Source organism: Marmota monax, unplaced genomic scaffold (assembly GCF_021218885.2).
Source record: "Marmota monax isolate L192 unplaced genomic scaffold, Marmota_monax_Labrador192_F-V1.1 WCK01_AAM20220418_F8-fsc00089, whole genome shotgun sequence".
NCBI classification, from domain to species: domain Eukaryota; kingdom Metazoa; phylum Chordata; class Mammalia; order Rodentia; family Sciuridae; genus Marmota; species Marmota monax.
In genome coordinates this window covers 107,563-118,028 of record NW_026694744.1, presented here as the reverse complement: position 1 = coordinate 118,028, position 10,466 = coordinate 107,563, and the positions used below count along the sequence as shown (strand labels likewise).

General features: G+C 39.2%; 1 pseudogene; it reads right to left on the bottom strand.

The window, feature by feature from the left end:
• Positions 1-6,046: 6,046 nt before the first annotated feature.
• Positions 6,047-6,583, bottom strand: LOC124079068 (UPF0690 protein C1orf52-like; annotated as a pseudogene).
• Positions 6,584-10,466: the final 3,883 nt, after the last annotated feature.

The window sequence follows — 10,466 nt, the reverse complement described above, 5'->3', positions numbered from 1 at the left end:
GAATATCAGGCACCTGTTAGAAAACAGTGGACACCCTGGGAAAAAGGTAGGCCTAGAAAGTGAATCCCAGCAGCCTTGAACTGTAACTGCACTGGTTTCTTTATTATCACTCCACAAGAATTGCAACAAAAATTCTAGGCACTATAGTGAATGTTTCATGAATGATTATCTTATTAATTCCAATATTCTTCTCTAAAGGCTTTTTTTTAAAAGGGCTACAACCAGACAGAAATTTTGAACTTTAACATCGAATGTTGCTGAATTCTAATTTGCTTCTTTGTTTGCTTCCCAAAAGGATCACTAGTCCCTCACCATAAACTCACAAAGTAATTTATATTCTTCACAATTAGGATCCCTTAAGAAGAATCACTCAGTAATGTAATTAAAAATGAAAACCTTAACTCCTCATCTCGAAAATGCAATAGTAACAATATTTCCTGGATAGTATGTAGCGTTTCACACTTCTTTTTAATTTTGTCTTATGCATAAGATGGTGCTTTAGTGGTAGATGTTAATTGCACTAAAATGGTAATGCAAAATCACCAGCAACTCACAGTCATATATCTTATACTTGCTCAGATCAATGCTGTGATTATAATTAAGAAAACATGCTTGTGTCTGGGATAAATCTTCATCTTGTGACATGTAAAATAAGATTTAAGATAATTATTTTCTTTATAGTCTACCCCTAAATCAAAGGAGAATGTGTAGAGTTTTTCCTTGGGGGCAGTGGGCACTATGGGATAATATAGTGACCTGCCCTTAAGTAGAAGCCATTCATCTGACTCATGTAAACTTATGGTGAACTGCCAAGAATATGGTTCTGGTGTGGCCAAAATGTACCAATTACATGTATTTTTTTTTTAAAAAAAAAAAAAAAGGTTAAAAAAGTGCTCAGGTGCCCAACTGTAAGAGTTAGGGGTGTTCACAAGCACCCTTAAAGGTGAGGGTGCAGTTAGGTGGAAAGTCTGGGAGTGTTGTGAAAGTGTCAGATGTGACCATGGTGGTGGATGAAAAGTTGATGTTAGGATGGAAGTTTCTGGTACCATTTATATTTGTTCCATCTGGGGCTGGGATTAGGATGTAGGTTGACAGAAGGAACCTAGAAAGTTGAATGTCCATCCCTTGTCTGAGAAGTCCTTAATAGAGCAAGGTGGTATCTTTTCTCACCACATCTCAAGGTCTAGCACTTGATGGACACACCAGTGATTTTTGCCGACCAACTAAATGACTCACTCCCTTCACTTGAGTACCAAAGCTGGAAGATTTGGGAGATGGGACAAATGCTCTTCTACTGAAGAAGCCTCTAAAATCTGGAAGCATTAATAGGAAGGGATGTGCCCAACTCCCCCAAAAAGAACATCTGAGATATTCAACACAAAAAAAAATAGAAGTCAGCAGAATGTTTCCTATCCTGAGAAACTAAAAAAGGAAGAGAGAAAAACCAGAGAGGTCTTATAAACTGGGCTGAGAGGGAGCAGCTATAGGGAGCGATGAGACGGGCAGAGTTTTTAAAGAGGGCACACCAAAGTAGGATCAGTTCCCTGACCCTTAAAAACAGAAAGAAGATAATGTTCAAAGGCGAGGCTATGCATCACAATTATGTGGTCTGTAAAAAGCCAAGGGAAACACATTTTGGTACAGGCCCAAGACGGTAAGAGAGAAATGAGGGAAGTAGGCAAAGTTCATTTGGAATGTGTAGCCGGTACAATGGGTGAGGTCTGACTACCACATTGAATATCTGAATTCTTGGTGAAGACTGCTTTGCCTCTTTCCTAGATGGTTCACATTATGGAGGGTAGGATATTTATTTCTTGATTTTCTTTTAGGGGAAATTAATAAGCAAAGGAAGATAGTACATGGGCAAACCTCTCCAGGCTGCTCAGTGAACAACACAGGGGGCATCTTCCTCTAGTTGTGTTTTATTGGACATATATGTTAATTAGCTTGATTGTGGTGATTATTTCACAATGTGTATGTGTATCAAATCATCCAGTTGTGCACCTTAAATATACCCAAAAATTAATATAGTAAAAGTTTTTCCAAAGAGTCAACAAACAAGCCTTTTCCCCTTGCTTTGTTCCATGCTTTGTGGAAAGTAAGGAACCCAAAGAGGAAGCCACGGCACAACTGAGGATGATGTTCTTGCCAGGCCTATGCTGCCTATCCAGCATTGTGACTGGGTTTTGTGTCATGAGAAACCCAGCAGGCGCCGTCTTTAAAATCCTCCACCCACCCATCAGACTTGAAGTTTAAAAACCAACCTCATTCCTCTGTTTTTAGCCTTCCTCTCCATGGAAGTTTCCAGAAAACCTCAGCAAGGGAACTAAAAACTGTGAATGTCCACAAGGTTTCCAAACAACAGCAATAATAAATCTAATATTAAAAAAAAAAAAAACTTGCCCAAACATTTTCAATGTTAAAATGCCAGCGTTTTCCCTAGCTTGAGGCAAAAATGACTTTTTTATTACATGGGGGAAAAGAGCATGAAATCTCACAGGCCTTTGCCAAAGCTGAAACTCTCTGGGTATGCTTGAAGAAGGAGCAGGACGTTGAGTGGGCCATGGAAGGCATGCTGTCTAATTGAAAGTGCATGGATCTCTTTGGCTCCATCTTTCTGATATTCAAGATTTCCCCCGCTTGGTCCTCCTTCATTCCCTGGGGAGAGGCCTCTGGCATCAGCAGAGGTTGTTTTGTGGGGAACACACAATGAAGAGGGCAGGCTCACCAGGACTGACCAGAAGGACTCTGACAAAGCAAGCCTTGTTTCTTACTGAGCAGTTCTCCGCAACTTCCCATGGATATTTAGATTATAGGACTCCCATATTTAGGAAACAGATGTGTTCCAAGCAGAGAGATCTTCGGGTATGGGCTATAGGTCCAACATTGTCAGACTTCAAACCTTGGATCCAGCATTTGCTAGCTGTGCATCTTGGGCAGGTTAACCAGATCTGTTTTGCATAGCTTCTTTTTTTTAATATTTATTTTTTAGTTGTAGCTGGACACAATATCCTTATTTTATTTATTTTTATGTGGTACTGAGGATTGAACCCAGGCCTCACACATGCTAGGCAAGTGCAATACCGCTGAGCCACAATCCCAGCCCCGATAGCTTCTTTATCTGTAATATGGAGCTAAGGCCTAGACTGCAGAGTAGTTGGAAAACTAGAGGAGAGCTATGTGGGGTATTGGCCAAATACTGCCTTCCTTTTGATTTCAACAATTAATTTAGTGATATTGTCCCATGGGAAGGATCCCTTCTCATGAGTTGAAACATTTGATGATAAAGTTATCAAGATTCAGCCTCCCCAAATTTCAGAGGGACTTGAATATTTTGAAATTTCAAGAGTTCGACCAAGAGTCACTATACTCCTGACTTCAGACATTTCCTAAGAACATGTTGTCATATACTCCCTTTCTTTAACAACAGAAAATACTTGCTTGGCAACCAAATTTTTCAACTTCCATAGAAGATAAGTCAAAAGCTGAAATCAGTCTAGGAAGAACCCATGGGATACCGGTCCAGCCCAAATTGGCCAAAAAATCTGGAATTTGTTCTCCATCAAGATCAAACAAAATAATCAGACTTTGCTTTTTCTTTTTGAGGGGATTATAATTGGTGAAGTCAGAAGTGTCCCAGGAAGCCCCTTCATGCAGTGTACTGACAAACACTTTGGGATGGATTAGAGTTCATGCCCCACAGTGAGCCCATTGAAGGCAGCCAGGCCTATATAGGTAGGAAAACCATCCACCCTGCACTTGGTCTCAGAGACTGAATACTGATGCTACAATGTTGATGGGCAATTTCCCTCAAAACATTCTTTCTTCACAATTCAAAAGTGTGTTTATCTAACTTGTAGGCAAATTAAGATACATTGAATAAGATAAATAAACAATAAAGGAAAATGAACACTAATGTTATTGTCCATTTGAAGTATCCAAAGAGATAATTGTTGCTGGCTGCCTTTATTTTTTTTAATTGGGGATTTCACCCTGCAGTGCTTTACTGCTGAGCTACATTGCTAGTCATTTTTTAATTTTTTATCTTGAGACAGGGTCTTGCTAAGTTGCTGAGGCTGGCCTGAAATTTGCAATCCTCTTGCCTCAGCTTCCTGCACCACCTCACCCAGCACTGCTGCCTACTTTTAAAAATAAAAGCTTTTTTTCCTACAAGGAAATCTGGCTTTCTCAGAGAAACTCTTAGGAATAGGCAATAACTGGGCTGTGAGGCAGTTAACCTTGAGACACATAAAGATTAAAAGCAGAGCTCTTTTAGAGATCAAAGTTTGTATACATTTATACTGAAAGTACAAATTTCTGTCTTTTTTTTCTTTATTGAGATGGGGTCTTACTATATTGCCCAGACTTCTCTCAAACTCATAGACTCAAGTGATCCTCCTGCCTCTGCCTCCCAAATTGAAGAACTATAGGCATCATATCCCTGGGTGAATTTCTCAAGCTCAATTTTAACATCTGTAAAATGGAAATGACAAGACATCTACTTCCTTAAGTGGTTGTGAAGATGACCTGGGATAATGTGTGCAATAATAGCATATCATGGGCACTCAATATTATAGTTGCTATTATAATAAGACCTTAAGGGATCCAGGAAAGGCTTGAGCAACTTGGAGTTTTCACTCCTATGATTGGGCCTTAGATGATCATAAGAATTAGTTGGGCAGGGGGTCAAGTTCTGTGATATCACCCAAGACTAAGAAGTCATCAACAGCCTGACTAAAGCACAGTCCTGAGACAAACATATCAGAGGAAGTCAGCAAAATCTAAGTGCTCCTCGCTCCAATTTATATGGCCTGAGTAGCACAGGTGCTCCAGAGCCAGCTCAGCCATTATACAAAATATTACTTAGGGAAGGAACTAAGGGACCTGAATGGAAACCATTTTATTAGCTACTTAGGAGGGGCAAAATCCAATAATAGTACCATCTTCTATTTGTATTATTGTTACAAAGTATTTTTGAAAATGTTACCTTATTTAATCCTTTCGTCTGTAAAATGGAGCCAAGAATGGTATCCTCTTATTCCCTCTGACAAAGGAGATAATAGAGAAGCTGAGAGGTGACTTGCCCATAGGTTGACAGGAAGTAAGACAACTAATTAGTTATTGGTGAAACACGGTGTTCATTAATGTAACACTAGCTATTCCAACAGACACCAAAATCTCAGCAACTTAACACATAGGCATTTATTGTTTGGTTCTAGAATTATCCAATGCAGGAATACCTATTCATTAAGGTGACTCAGAGATCTGAGTGCCTGGCATCTTGCGGCCCCATCTATATGTATCTATATGTAGTTTGTACCTATGAAAGGAAAAAAATGGACACACGGGCATGTTTCTGAGCATCAGACTTAGAAGCAATAGATCCATCATTTCTTCCTCACATTCTGCTGGCTAGAACTCAGTGACATGGCCACATCTAACTATGAGAGAGCCTGGAAAATGAAGTCTAACTGCTTTCCCAAGAAGAGGAGAACACAAGTGTGGAAATAGACACTGGCCCACCTCTGCTATAGCCAGGAACCAAGTCCAGTATATTATTATTTCTATTATACTATGCCCACACTATAATGGATTTTTTTTAATATTGAATAAGTAATTTTATTTCCATGATCTATTTACACTATACAAACCCTGATGAAAAGCACCCTACAAGTTCACAGTACATTACAATATATTCACTTTAAAAATATATTCCTTTATAAAAGGTTCATAGAACATTTCCATGTCAATATGTGACAAAACTCTCAAAGCATGTCACCAATTATGTGATATCAAGAATGCTTCCAAGTACTATTAATTTCACTATCACAGATCACCATTTGAATTTTAAATACATACAGGTTTTAAGTAAAAAAAAGAACTGTACAGTGGAAAGTTCTTGAAGCAATCAATACTTATTAGTTCATTAACATATGTACCTTCACAGAGATGTTTTGTCATAATAACCCACAACATCAAATTAATCTGCCCAAAGACACATTTCAACAAGTTTAGTAGTCCAAAAATTCTTGTCACTTGTGGTTGTTTACTTTTTCTTCTTTGTTTGTTCTCCTGGTTCTACTTTTGCGCTTTTTTGAAGTAGGCTCATCTTCATCATCTGATTCTTCATCTGATTCTAATGCCTCCTCCCATTCTGGTAGAAGCCTAGCTTTCTTAGCATTCTGTGGGGCATCATCATCATTGTCCTCATATATTTTCAACCCTTCGATTGCCATATCCAGCTCTGGAGGCGGAGGTTTCTTCTCAGTAGTGTAGGTCTCTGGAGGTAGCACATAGTTTGACTTCCATATTTTGAATTCCTTTGGAGGCCCCTCAGGCGCATTGACAACGTGCCTCTCCCAGGCTATCTGCTTGTTGAGCGGATTATAGAGAAAGGGTGGGCAAGTCGCGCTCCGGAACAGCTCATCCGGTTCGGGCAGTCGATTCTCTGCCTTGTTCCCACAGCCGCCCACCGACTTCGCCAGATCCGGGTCCTCCGGCTCACTGTTATCCTCGCCCAAGGAGTTTGAACTGCTGCTCCCGTACCCTGCAAAATAGGAGGATCATTCTTCTCAGCTGCCATGGCGGCTGTGCACCTATAATGATCTTTTTTTTTTTTTTAAGGGAGAGAGAGAGAGAATCTTTTTTCTTTTTCTTTTTTTCTTTTTTTTTTTTTTTTTTTTTTGTAGATGGACACAACGCCTTTATTTTCATGTGGTGCTGAGGATCGAACCCGGGTCTCACCCGTACTAGGCGAGCGCTCTACCGCTGAGCCACAATCCCAGACCCCTATAATGGATTTTTAATGAATTGACAGAGCTACATGACTCACTCAAGGCCTAAAGAACATTTGTACAGACCTTAACATGGAAAAGAATGGAGGGATATTGAAAATTGGGAGAATGCACATTGAAAACATCAGTAACAGGTCGAATCCATGGTGATTGCGTGTAGCGAAGATGAAAGATCTTAGCAATCATGAAATTCATGAAGATCCTTAGCTTCTGGGAAACTTCAAGGACAAAGTTATATACAGTGTTAGCAACATTAGGCCAAAAGACTAAAGCCAAAGTCACTGAATGACCAAGGGGAATCTCTCTGCCTTATCACCACTCAAACTAGGACAAAATGTGAAGTGTTGCCATTCGCCAAAAGGAAAATGTGGACTCAGAAGCCACAGACCAAATACCAGGTTCTGATAAGAGTTCCCTGAGGTCAAGGACTAGGTCTGTAATCCCTCAAACCCCAATATTCACCATAGAGCCTGACATAGCATAAATTTTTCAAGAATATTTTTGTGGAAGGGAGGGAGGAGGTGTAGATACACATTTAAGTTTATTTTGTATCCACATCCCATCTTATAAGGCTCAGCACTCTACATTCAAATCAGTGAAAGCTCTGGAATTCTTACTAGTATCAGTGAGTAGGTACCATTCTTGTCCATTTAATGAATAATTGAGAATTAGCAGTGATCGGCATCAATGGTATCATATCACAAAATGAACTTTTCATGTTTTGATAAGTGCAGTTTAATATGAATTATTTATTATATTTTGCAGTGTATTTTGTAAAAGTAATGAAGATTTAGTAACATGAGTCACTGCCAGCTCTTTGCCGGTAAATGCCATTCCATGTCTGTACGCTCTCTCAGTCACAGACTTCCACATTTTTACTGAGGGACAGAGTGGTGTGGTGACGCTAAAGAGAAATGCTGTCACACAAAAGCTTCATGGACAAACTGGCAATGTCAGAAAGGAGTGAACCACCAGGGTTACTTTCTGTGTCAACTTCTCCACAACAGCTGCCTAGGAAGTGACTTTCATAATCTGTGTTACTAAGGGTCTAGGGTAAAAATTCCACTAATGTGAGTCTCCTTGGAATCTTCCCATTATATTTTATTTCAGGAAAATTTTTATAATGACTGCCTGTTCATATTGAAAATCATATTCTAGCTGGGCACAGTGGCTCACGCCTGTAATCCCAATGGCTCGGGAAGGCTGAGGCAAGAGGATTGCAAGTTCAAAGCCAGCCTCACCAACTTAGCAAAGCCCTAAGCAACTTAGCAAGACCTTGTCTCAAATGAAAAATAAAAAAAGCATTGGAGATGTTGCTCAGTGGTTAAAATAGAAGGGGAAAAATCATATTATAAATTAACAAAAGTAAGATTTAAAATCCAAGTAAAGTTCTGGCCCCAAAATACATAGCTGGATTCGATTGTGAGGAAGCATCAGAAAAACCTGACTAAAGGAATAGTCTATGAAACAATCTGATGATGATCCTCAAAATAAGTCAAAGTCATGAAAGACCAAGATAGCCTGAAGAACTACTCCAGATTAAAGGAGACTAAAGGCATTAGAACTGAATGAAGTCCTTGATCCTAGGTTGGAAGATGGAGACCATTTTTTTAACTGCTCTGAAATATGGAATTGAAACAATCAAGAAAATTTGGACTCTATACTAGCAAATGGTGGTCTAGCAATGCCGTTTCTGGAACTGGATAATTGCACTGTAGCTTGGTAAAACAACGTCATTACACACTGAAATATTTAGCAGTAAATGGTCATAATGTCTGCAAGTTAGCCTTAAATTGTTCTGTAAATAATAATAATGCATAACAATATGTATACATATAGCGAAAGGTTTGGTAGTCTGTTGGAGTAGTTACCATTATCTTAACCAGTACCCTCTTTCATCGATTACTTTGACTTATGATTGTCTTATCTTTTGGAAAATGTTAATAAGTAAATCTAGGTGAAAATTTATGGAAGTTCATTATATTATTTTGCCATTTTTCCTGTAAGTTTGAACATTTTATTTTCAAAAAATAATAAAGATTAAAAAAAGGCCCACACTAACTGATAAGGAGCATACCCTTGCTCAGTATCAGCCTGCATTAAGGAGAAAACATCCCTAAGATACAATATTAACCTTCAGACCTTCCTAAATCCTCAAATTGATTAATATCCTTGGAACACAGCATCCCTCATCAAAGGATAACATGACTTCCTGAGCAAGAACATATATGTGATAAGCAGAAAAAAATCAAGCCACCTTGACATGTGGATGCCAGCAGTTGGCCAGAACTTCCCTTAGTAAGAGGCTTGCGGCAGTGCTTGAAGTTCATGCCCCAACAAAAATAGAAATGACTGCCAGGGTCACTCATGAAGAGCTGGAATGGCAGTTGTTAAATCTTCAGATGCCAAGAATCCACCTTATTTGGAAATCAGCAGGGGTTCCTTTTTGAGCTCCAGATATTTGGTGTAAGAGCGTTTTGTTTGGGAAGTTGGGTGGGTGATTTGGGAGTCTCAATGAGCTTTTCTGGTGAAGGGATTGGAATATTTGTGGGGGAGATGGTAAAGGGAGTGAAGGAATAGATGGGGATTGATAGCTCGAGAGAAAAACTAAATGGAGTTCAGCTACAGTTCAACTCGGCCTCCTCTTCCTGCGTGTGGTATAGCAGCAGCTATTTTCCCTATAGAAAGGGACTGTTATATGCACAGGGAACAAAGATGGAATTTATTGCACTGGGTTATCCACTCTTCATAAGTTATTGTGGCTAGATAAAAAGAACACGGTGTTTCTGAGCCATCTGTTTAGAGATAGAAATAGCTCTGTAGCAGGCACTCTTTATAATGGTGTTTATTGCAATGGAGCTTTTCTATCGTTGGTCGGAGGTCAGGTGATTTACCAGGTTTCCTATTGAATTTTGGATGTCTCCTTTCATAAGTCATTTTTTTCTCAAGAGATTGAACAACTGGGTTATGTTTACTAGATGACATGTGCCTAGCAAGTTGAAAAAAAATGTATTAATTCGAGGAAATAGTCATGCTGCTTTTTCCAGAACCCATTATATTTTGTTTTGGCCTGCACTGTTTAGCTTTCAGCCCTTAAAATGACATTTAGTTCATACCCTCCCAACCCTACCACCATCCAAACCCACAGACTACCTTCACTAGGATGTTTAAAGTTCTCCAAACACACCAGACACTGTGACTAGGCCCATCCTATTTCCTATTTCCAATTTCTGGAAAAGGTCTCCCTGCCATCTCTATGTAGTAAACTCCTCTACATCCTTCAAAACCAAGCTTAAACATCACTTCTTCTGGGGTATCTTCTAAGATTCTTGCTCCCTCCTTATCTCCAGATACAATGAATCGTTTTCTATTCTGGCCTCTGAAAGTACTTTATTCAACCCTCAGTCAAAGTCATTGACACAGTCTTAGAATTAACTTCCCAACTAGATTTTTAATGACTTAGGGACAGAGACCCTATTTTATACATCATTGCATTCTCTGCACCCAGGACAATTGGTGCTACTTAGTAATTATTCAAAAATATGTATCAAAGGAATACCTCAATTGGCAAATTAATCAGTGGAAGGAAAGTTTGCAACTATGGGCTCTCTGTGACCTATAAGCTAAACTCTAAAAACACATTCCACAACAGAATAACAGCCTCTGTTTACT